Source organism: Magnolia sinica, chromosome 1 (genome assembly GCF_029962835.1).
Source record: "Magnolia sinica isolate HGM2019 chromosome 1, MsV1, whole genome shotgun sequence".
In the NCBI taxonomy this organism is placed as follows: Eukaryota; Viridiplantae; Streptophyta; class Magnoliopsida; order Magnoliales; family Magnoliaceae; genus Magnolia; species Magnolia sinica.
Window position 1 is genome coordinate 74,289,620 of NC_080573.1, and position 10,210 is coordinate 74,299,829.

The window sequence follows — 10,210 nt, forward strand, 5'->3', positions numbered from 1 at the left end:
ATAGGCTCCTAGTTGTGTCCTTGTGTAGGACTCGTTGCCTTGTGTAGGCACCTAGGGGAACCTTGTGTAGGTCTCCTAATTAACCTTGTGTATGTTGTAAAGTTTCATGGTTAACTTGATTTAAAACCATTGGATAGTGAAATCCGGTACACTCTAGGAGAGAGTGCATCCGCTGCGAGTGGAGTAGGCAAGTAGCCGAACCACTATATATGACTATGTTTGGGATTGCCTTGAGTACATTAATCTAGTTATGCTTATGTCTATCATATGATCATTATGATGCATGATTTAGTTAATGTATAAGTATTGATAAAAATCATATCCCATACACTATTACATACACTATCCTTGTAAGCTTGTTCTCTATATGTAAATCTTGTGTAAGCCTATGTGGATTGGACCCTTTATCGGCTTGGAAGCCATAGAGTTACCTTGCCTACTCTTTCATTAAAAGTTAGTCATTGTTTCTTCTTATTAGAAAATAATTTTGAAAAGTATTATTCACCCCCCTCGAGGACATTTGGACATACTTCATACTTCAGTACTAGCGGTTCTACCGCAATTTCACTAGTTACCATTCATTAGGTAGTGATGAGGCTAGATTGCCATGTGGGTTTTAAGTTCCTACCTAAATGGGTTGGGCTTGGGCTGATGGGCCTAGGACAAATTAGTTGAGTGATTGCTACCATCCAGCCCCCTCTTCCCTTAGTTAATCTAAAATACACATGTTCTTAAACATTCCACACATTTAAAACTGTAAGTACACAGTTTGGTTATTTAGGCTTTGTTTAGCTTAGGTGAACCATAGTATAGGAAACAGTGGTAACTGAACACCCCACTACTTAAGACTTCCACTTAAGGATCACGACAATGTTTCTCTAATGTTTATTTGCCATCCAACCTATTGATAAGGTTGCACAAACCTCGATGTAGTTAAAAAACAAATATCAACTTGATCCAAACTGTCATGTCCCATTAAAGATCAATCACCACTGTTTCTAATGATATGGTCCACCAAAAGTTGGATCTGCTTCATTTTTTGGTTCAAGCCCTAAAATGATATGGCATAACGGATGAACGACCTCGATATAAAATACATATATAAATGAGGGCCCCATGGTAAGGGCCACACTGTCTTGGGTGACACCTCCCCACATCTAATCCACTCCTTGTAACACAAGGGATTATGAAATGCACGGGTTCGTTGGTAGTGGGCCCCAACCTATATTGGACGAGATGATTTTTGCCTAATGTGATTGGTTGGATCAAAACTCATGATCTAATGGGTTAGACATGACACCTTATCTTTAGTATATATCCTTCATTTTTGGTATTTTTGGAGGACGATGATTTTGCCTTCGGCTTGAAAATGACGTGAACTGAACCTCACCCCATCTCAATGGGATTTATTTAATACTCCAAGGGCACGACTTGGTGAGTTGGTGATCCAAATGCATCATATGATTCGTGCTGCTGTTAGTGATCTATACTCATCATATGGTTGAAGCCTCTTTCCATGACCCATCTTAATGGATATGTAAAGCTGATTCATCTATTCATAATATTGGAGGTTGGTTGTTAGTCATTCACATCATTAATTTTGCAGTACCCTCTTCAGTTCTATACACAATTTAAACAATCATGTATCTTTTTACAACGATCCAAATTCATATGATTTGGCCCATTTCTAGTGATCCAAACCTTTGACATGGGCCATTTTGATGGATAAAAGACATTGACATGCTTGGGCCATTTAGTGGATCCAAATTGTTCATATGATTGGCTCATTCGGCGATCCAAACTCATCATACGATTGTAGTTGCTTTTCATGATCGTAACTTATCTTATGATTGAAGCTGTTTTTCATGATCCATGGCAATGGTTTTGGTAAGTTGATCCATGCCCTAAATTTTGTTGTATCCTCACTAGCTTCACAAATGATCCAAACTTTTCATATGATTTGGCCCGTTTCTAGTGATCCAAAACCTTTGACGTGCTTGGGCCATTTAAATGGATCTAAACCATTGACGTGCATGGGCCATTTTAGTGGATTTGAACTTCTTATCCGATTCAGTCCATTCAGCATTCCAAATGCATTATATGATTCGTGCTTCTGTTAGTGATGTAAACTCATTATATGATTGAAGCCTCTTTCCATGAACCATCCTAATGGATATGTTTCCATATATTCATAATATTTGAGGTTGGTTCTCAGTGATCCACATTGTTAATTTTGTATGTCCCTTTTCAGTTCTATACACAATTCAAACAATTAGGTTTCTTTTTACAACGATCTAAATTCATATGATTTCGCCCATTTCTAATGATCTAAACCTTTTAAATGGGATATTTCGATGGATAAAAAACATTGACATGCTTGGGCCACTCAGTAGATCCGAATTGTTGATATGATTTAGCTCATTCGGCGATCCAAACTCATTATACAATTGACGGTGCTTTTAATGATCTAAACTCATTAGATGATTGAAGCTGCTTTTCATGATCCATAGCAATGGATATGCTAAGTTGATCCATGCCCTAAATTTTGTAGGACCCTCTTAAGCTTTACAAACGATCCATACTATTCATATGATTTGGCTAGTGATCCAAACCTTTGACATGCTTGGGCCATTTCAGTTGATTTGAATTTCTTGTATGTTTATGTGTCTTATGATTCGCACTGATATTAGTGATCTAAACTCATCATATGATTGAAACCTCTTTCCTTCACCCATCCTAATGGATATGTTAAGTAGATCCATCTATTCATAATATTTGAGGTTGGCTCTCAATGATACACATCGTTAATTTTGTAGGACCCTCTTCAATTCTTTACACAATTTAAACATTCAGGTTTCTTTTTACAACGATTCAAATTCATATGATTTATCCCATTTCTACTGATCCAAACCTTTGAAATGGGCCATTTTGATGGATGAAAAATATTGGCATGTTTGGGCCATTTAGTAGATCCATATTGTTCATATGATTTGGCTCATTCGGCGATCCGAACTCATCATACGATTGAGGCTGCTTTTAATGATCCAAACTCATCATATGATTGAAGCTGCTTTTCTTGATCCGTGGCAATGGACTTCCCCCTCACTTACCAAAATGAAAAGGAGAGTGAATTTCTTTACCTCCGATAAGGGGGAATGATCGTAGCTGAATACGAGAACCGCTTCATGGAGCTAGCCAGATATGCTCCATTGATCTTAGCAGACGAGCCGATGAGAATGCGACAATTTTCAGAGGGTCCGTGACTTGATATCCACACTGAGATGTGTTGCTCTAGCATTCCCAAATATGCTGAGCTAGTGAACATGTCCCTGCGAGCCGAGTAGGATGGAGACAGAGTGTCTCGGACACGTATACAAATGGGCCCAAGGCCTTAGCCTGAATTGTCGAACCAACCATTTCTCGGCAAGAGGCAGCGTGCAGATTCGCCTCCTAGGCTAATGGGTCCACCAACCTAGCAGAGGCAATCAGATCTTTGGTGCACCTACTGTAAGAAGATGGGCCATAACGAGCCCTTTTGCTTTACTAAGATGAGAGACAATGGTTTTATGTCGCCTCAGAAGATCAACCGCCAGCCACCACAAGTTATATTAGCTCCACCTCTACGATCAGCACCACTAACACAACCATTTTTCCAACCACCTGTACTTCGAAATAGGCCACCTCAATGACCTATGACAGCACAACCCAATCGTTCTCAACAAGCGCGTGTACATGCACTTGCAGTTGAAGCATCTGAGTCAGCAACTGCAGTGCCTTTAGCCTTTGAAGTCACTGCCCACATCCAAGGTACACCAGTTTTTCTGTTGGTGGACACTGGGTCCACTATATCGATGATCGCAAACTCTACAATCAAGCGATTAGGGCTGAACATTACCCCTATGGTTGGGGTGAGAGTCATTGTAGCAACAAGAACTTTTACTGGTGCCACGAAGCTTTGTAAAGGTTGCCTGATAGACTTAGGAACAAGGGTGGTGTGCATTGACCTGATTGTCACCATGATATATCATTATGATGTCATCCTTGGCATGGATTGGCTCACTGAGATGAAGGCCGAGATCGACTGTGAAACAAGATTAGTGACGACACATGGGCCCGATGGTACAACCTTCACTTTCCCAGTTCAGGTTAGTTGCCCCTTCCGCGTCCGTTGTTACACTTCCTTATTGAAAAATGTTGGGGGTCCGACACTTGGGAGCACGCCAGTAATCCAACTTCACAGACGTGTTCAGAAAGATCCCTAGGCTACCTCCTCAGCGCGAGATCGATTTTACCATCGACCTAGTGCCAGGTGCAACACCTATCTCTTTATCGACATATCGCATGCCTCCATGTGAAATGGAGGAGTTGAGGAGACAGATTGATGATATGTTGAATTCAGGTTTTATACAACTGAATGTATCTCCTTGGGGGGCACCTATGTTGTTTGTAAAGAAGAAAGATGGATCACTGCGATTGTGTATTGATTATCGCAAACTGAACCACATCACTATCAAGAACAAGTATCCTCTACCCAGAATAGATGACCTATTCGACTAGTTGAAAGGGGCACATTATTTCTCCAAAATTGACCTACAGTTTTAGTATCATCAGTTACGCGTCAGAAATGAAGACGTGCAGAAAATAGCATTCAGTTTCAGTTTTGCGCACTACGAGTTCCTCGTGATGTCATTTGGGCTTACAAATGCACCGACCGTGTTCATGGAACTCATGAATTGGGTGTTTCGGCCGTATTTGTACCGATTCGTCATCGTGTTTATAAATGACATTTTGATATACTCTAAGAGTCGGAAGGATCACGAAGAACACCTGCGAGCAGTTTTCGATACTCTCAGGAAGAATCGGTTGTTTGCACAATACCAAAAATGCGACTTCTAGAAAGAAGAAGTCAAGTTTCTGGGACACGTGGTGTCCGAGGAAGGACTTGTCGTGGACCTTGCCGAGGTGGCCGCGGTGCAAGACTGGGAGCAGCCCGACTCCGTTACAAAAGTAAGGAGTTTCCTTAGACTTGCCGGCTATTATCACCATTTCATTAAAGATTTTTCCAAGATAGTCAGACCGTTGTCTCAACTCACTCGAAAGGATCTTAAGTTTGCTTGAAATGAGAAAGCAGAAGCAGCCTTTCAGGAATTAAAGGACAAGCTGACGTCCACACCCGTGTTAGTATTGTCAGAAAAAGGGGTTAGATATACTACATACACCAACGTGTCTCGTGTTGGTTTGGGTTGTGTACTTATGCAAAAGGATAGAGTGATTGCCTATGCATCACGGCAATTGAGGAAACACAAAGAAAATTACCCCACGCACGACATGGAATTGGCGGTAGTCATCTTCGCATTAAATCTCTGGAGACATTACCTCTACAGAGAGGAGTTCGAACTCTTTTGCGATCACAAAAGCTTTAAGTACATCTTTACTCAGAGAGACCTAAACATGAGGTAACGACGTTGGATGGAAACCTTGAAAGACTTCAAGTTTGAGGTCTCCTACCATCCTCGCAAGGCCAACCTTGTGGCCGATGTGTTGAGCTGCAAGAAAACATTAGAATTTGTAACTCCACTGATGGTAGAAGAGTAGAATATGATAGAGTTTGTGTGAGACTTCGAACAGAAGCTTACAGTAGAGGAACCGTTCAAGAGCGTCGCACATATCCACGTACAACCACTTATTGATGACCGAATCATTGTGGCTCAGAAAGAAGATGAACTGTTGGTGAAAATGAGAGAGCGAGTAAGTAACAACGAAGAATCTGAATGGAGAGTTGGCATGGATAGAGGTTTACGATATCGTGGCCGCTTATACGTCCCGAATCTCCATAACTTAAGAAGGGAAGTCCTGGAAGCCGCTCACAATTCAAGGATGGCGATGCATCCAGGCAGTATAAAGATGTATAAAGATATGAAACGTTCGTATTGGTGGGACAACATAAAGACCCACATAGCAAACTTCATGTCCCGTTGTCTCATGTGCCAGCAGGTCAAGGCCGAACATCGTCGACCCCCTGGTTTACTTTAGCCCATGCCCATAGCTGAATGGAAATAGGATTTCACATCTATGGATTTCATTTCCAGGCTACCGAAGACAAGAAAGGGACATGACTCCATTTGGGTGATTGTGGATTGATTGACGAAATCGGCTCATTTCCTCCCGATTAGAGTTTCAAAGACAACGAAGAATCCGAATGGAGAGTTGGCTCGGACAGAGGTTTACGATATCGGGGCCGCTTATGCGTCCCGAATCTCCATGACTTAAGAAGGGAAGTCCTGGAAGCCGCTCATAATTCAAGGATGGCGATGCATCCGGGCAATACAAAGATGTATAGAGATATGAAACGTTCGTACTGGTGGGACAACATAAAGGCCCACATAGCAAACTTCATGTCCCGTTGTCTCACGTGCCAGCATGTCAAGGCCGAACATCGTCGACCCCCTGGTTTACTTCAGCCCATGCCCATAGCTGAATGGAAATAGGATTTCACATCTATGGATTTCATTTCCAGGCTACCGAAGACAAGAAAGGGACATGACTCCATTTGGGTGATTGTGGACCGATTGACGAAATCGGTTCATTTCCTCCCAATTAGAGTTTCAAATTCAGTAGATGATTTAGCCAAGCTGTACATCAAGGAGATTGTACGGCTGCATGGTTCCTATGAAGATTGTGTTAGATTGGGACACGCAATTCATGTCTATTTTCTAGACTCGAATCCAAGAAGCAATGGGAGTGCAACTGAAGTTCAGTACCGGGTTCCACCCACAGACCGATGGGCAGACGGAACGGGTAAATGAGATATTAGAAGATATGTTGCGGGCATGTGTGCTTGATTTCAAGTACAGTTGGGATGACTGTCTCCCCTATGCCGAGTTTGCTTATAACAACAGCTTCCAAACGAGCATTGGCATGGCTGGCTCCCTACGAAGCATTGTATGAGCGCCCATGTCGAGCTCCACATTGTTGGGCAGAAGTTGGCGAGAAGAGCTTGGTTGGCCTAGATTTGGTACAGGCAACCTTAGAGAAGATCGACATTATCAGGCGTCGACTTCTTGCAGCCCAGAGTAGACAGAAGAGTTACACCGATATAAGATGGCGATAGCTGGAATTTGAAGTTGAAGACCATGTATTCCTAAAAGTTTCCCCAATGAAGGGAGAGTACTTCGTTTTGGTAAGAAAGGAAAACTCACGCCGAGATTCATTGGCTCATTCCAGATTCTAGACCGAGTGGGTGTGGTAGCATACAGCCTTGCTTTGCCCACACCACTCGCAGGCGTGCACAACGTATTCCACATATCAATGTTGAAGAAATATGTTCCTGACCTTTCCCATATTATTAAATGGGAGCAAGCACAATTAAGTGAAGATGATATCTATGTATTGCGACCAACACATGTTCTCGATAGGAAAGAACAAGTGTTACGCAGCAAAGTGATCCCACTCGTGAAGGTGCTATGGACACACCATACTGAGGAAGAGGCTACTTGGGAAACAGAAGCCGAAGTCCGTAAGAACTACCCTTAGATCCTTAAAGAATACTTAATGTATTAATTTCGGCGATGAAATTTTTCTTTAAGGGGGGTAGATTGTAACGTCTTGGAAAAATCTGTACAAAGGCCCGAGTACCACCTCAGACAGAAATCCTTAAAGATCGTATTCTGTAGAAATTTAGGTGAAAATTAATTAAGTACTAAACTAAATTAATCTGTGGATTTAGCTCGAACTACCATTTACACAAATGGTAAGACCCAAAACCATCAAAATCGCTAGCTCAAAACTACTTGAGAACTTAGGAAAAATCTCACGAGCTTGTCGCTCTCAGAAGTACATTGAAACTTTGTATCGGACATGGACCGAATGTCAAAAGTCCGATGACCGCGAAACTATAGGGTTATGACCATCTTATTGGGCTTGACAATCATCGCGTGAATCGAACCCAAATAGTGTTCAGAAACGCACAACTTGAGCCCTAAGTAAAGAGTGTGAGAAATGCGAATATCTTTAGAAAACGAAGTTAAACTTAAGTAATCGGGCCGTTCGCTTACGTGCGAAATTGAGGATTTTAGATCATCAGTTTTTGACCAAACTTCACCCAGGGGAAAAGAAAATTTCCCTGCTCATATCCGTATACTTGTGGCCCCGATCGAGCAAGCACGACCGTTAATCTGACGCGGGTCTTTCATGGCTGATCGGCCTATCTAATCGCGCTGAAATCACAATCCTGGCATAGATCCATTGTCAGGGAACTTTTCCTACGACGTAAGTGAATAGTGGGCCTTCCTACGAGCCCGGTTTGTCAAAAACAGGCACCCTTAGGTTATAAATTAAGTATACCATGGCCCTGAGGCCATTTGCATCAGTTCTGGGCCTATATAAAGCCCTTAAACCACCCCATTTCTATTCCATACGAATTTGCTCCAAACCCTAGGAGAGAAGAGAGAAAAGAGGAAGGAGAGGAGAGAGACTTTGGGAGATCGTTGTTGGGATTCTCTCCCACTACACCATGCACTGAATCGCATTTCCATTTAGCTAACCGATCTATTTCGGTTACGATTTAGGTAAGAAATCCTAACCCTAATCTTGATTTAGGGATCCAAATGGAGTAATTGAAGAAATAGCTAACCTATTTCATTGCTTAGGTGCTTGAGGTTCTATTTTTGGGAACGTAGGATTCGAACCAATTCCGAATCGAGTATTCCAACGAAAGGTGCGGATTATAAACATTTAGGTTATGGTTTTCAATGCTTTCAATGTCAGCTAATGATTTATATCTGACTTGATTGCTGCAATCAGATGACCAAAAATTGACCCAATACAATCTGTGATCGTAAGCTGTTGGAGTCTTTGTAGTTTGTGTGCGCAAAATGTTAAAGTCTCCATAGTTTGTGCTTGCAAGTTATTGGAATATTTAGTTTTTTCTCAAAAGCTGTTGGAGTCTTTACAGGTTGCACGCAGAGTGTTGGAGTCTTCACAGTATCTACTCGCAAGTTGTCAGTGTCTTCACAGTTTGTGCTCACAAGTTGTTGGAGTCTTCACAATTTATGCCCGTAAGTTGTTGGATTCTTCACGGTTTATACTTGCAAGTTGTTAGAGCCTTCACAGTTTGTGCGCGAAAGTGTTTGAGTCTTCACATTTTGAGCTCGCAAGCTATTGGATTCTTCACAGTTTGTACGCTCCAATTGTTGGAGTCTTCATTGTTTGTGCTCGCAAGCTGTTGGAGTCTTCACAGTTTGTGCACGCAAGTTGTCAGAGTCTGCACAGTTTGTGCTCGCAAGTTGTAGGCGTCTTCACAGTTTGTGTGCGCAAATTGTTAAAGTCTTCACAGTTTATGCTCGCATGCTGTTAGAGTCTGCACAATTTGTGCTCGCAAGCTGTTGGAGTCTTCACAATTTGTGCTCGCAAGTTGTTAGAGTCTTCATTGTTTGCGCGCGCAAAGTGTTTGAGTCTTCATAATTTGTGCTCGCAACGTGTTGGAGTCTTCATAGTTTGTGCGCACAAAGTGTTTGAGTCTTCATAGTTTGTGCTCGCAAGCTGTTGGAGTCTTCACAATTTGTGCTTGCAAGCTGTTGGAGTCTTCATAGTTTGTATGCGCAAAATGTTGAAGTCTCCACAATTTGTGCTCGCAAGCTGTTGGAGTCCTCACAGTTTTTTCTCAAAAGCTATTGGAGTCTTCATAGGTTGTGCGCAGAGTGTTGGAATTTCACAGTATCTGCTCGCAAGCTGTCAGAGTCTTCACAATTTGTGCTCGTAAGCTGTTAGGGTCTCCATAGTTTGTGCTCCCAAGTGGTTGGAGTCTTCACAATTTGTGCTCGCAAGTTGTCGAAGTCTTCACAGTTTGTCCTCATATGCAGTTGGATTCTTCACAGTTTGTACACGCCAATTGTTGGAGTCTTCACAGTTTATGCTTTCAAGCTGTTAGACTCTTCATAGTTTATGCACGCAAGTTGTTGGAGTTTGCACAGTTTATGCTCGCAAGCTGTAAGAGTCTTCACAGTTTATGCGCACAAAGTGTTTGAGTCTTCACAGTTTGTGCTCACAAGCTGTTGTATTCTTCATAGTTTGTACGTGCCAATTGTTGGAGTCTTCACATTTTGTGGTTGCATGTTGTTGGAGTCTTCACAATTTGTGCTCACAAGATGTTGGAGTGTTCACAGTTTGTTAACGCAAAATGTTGAAGTCTTCACAGTTTGTACTCGCAAGT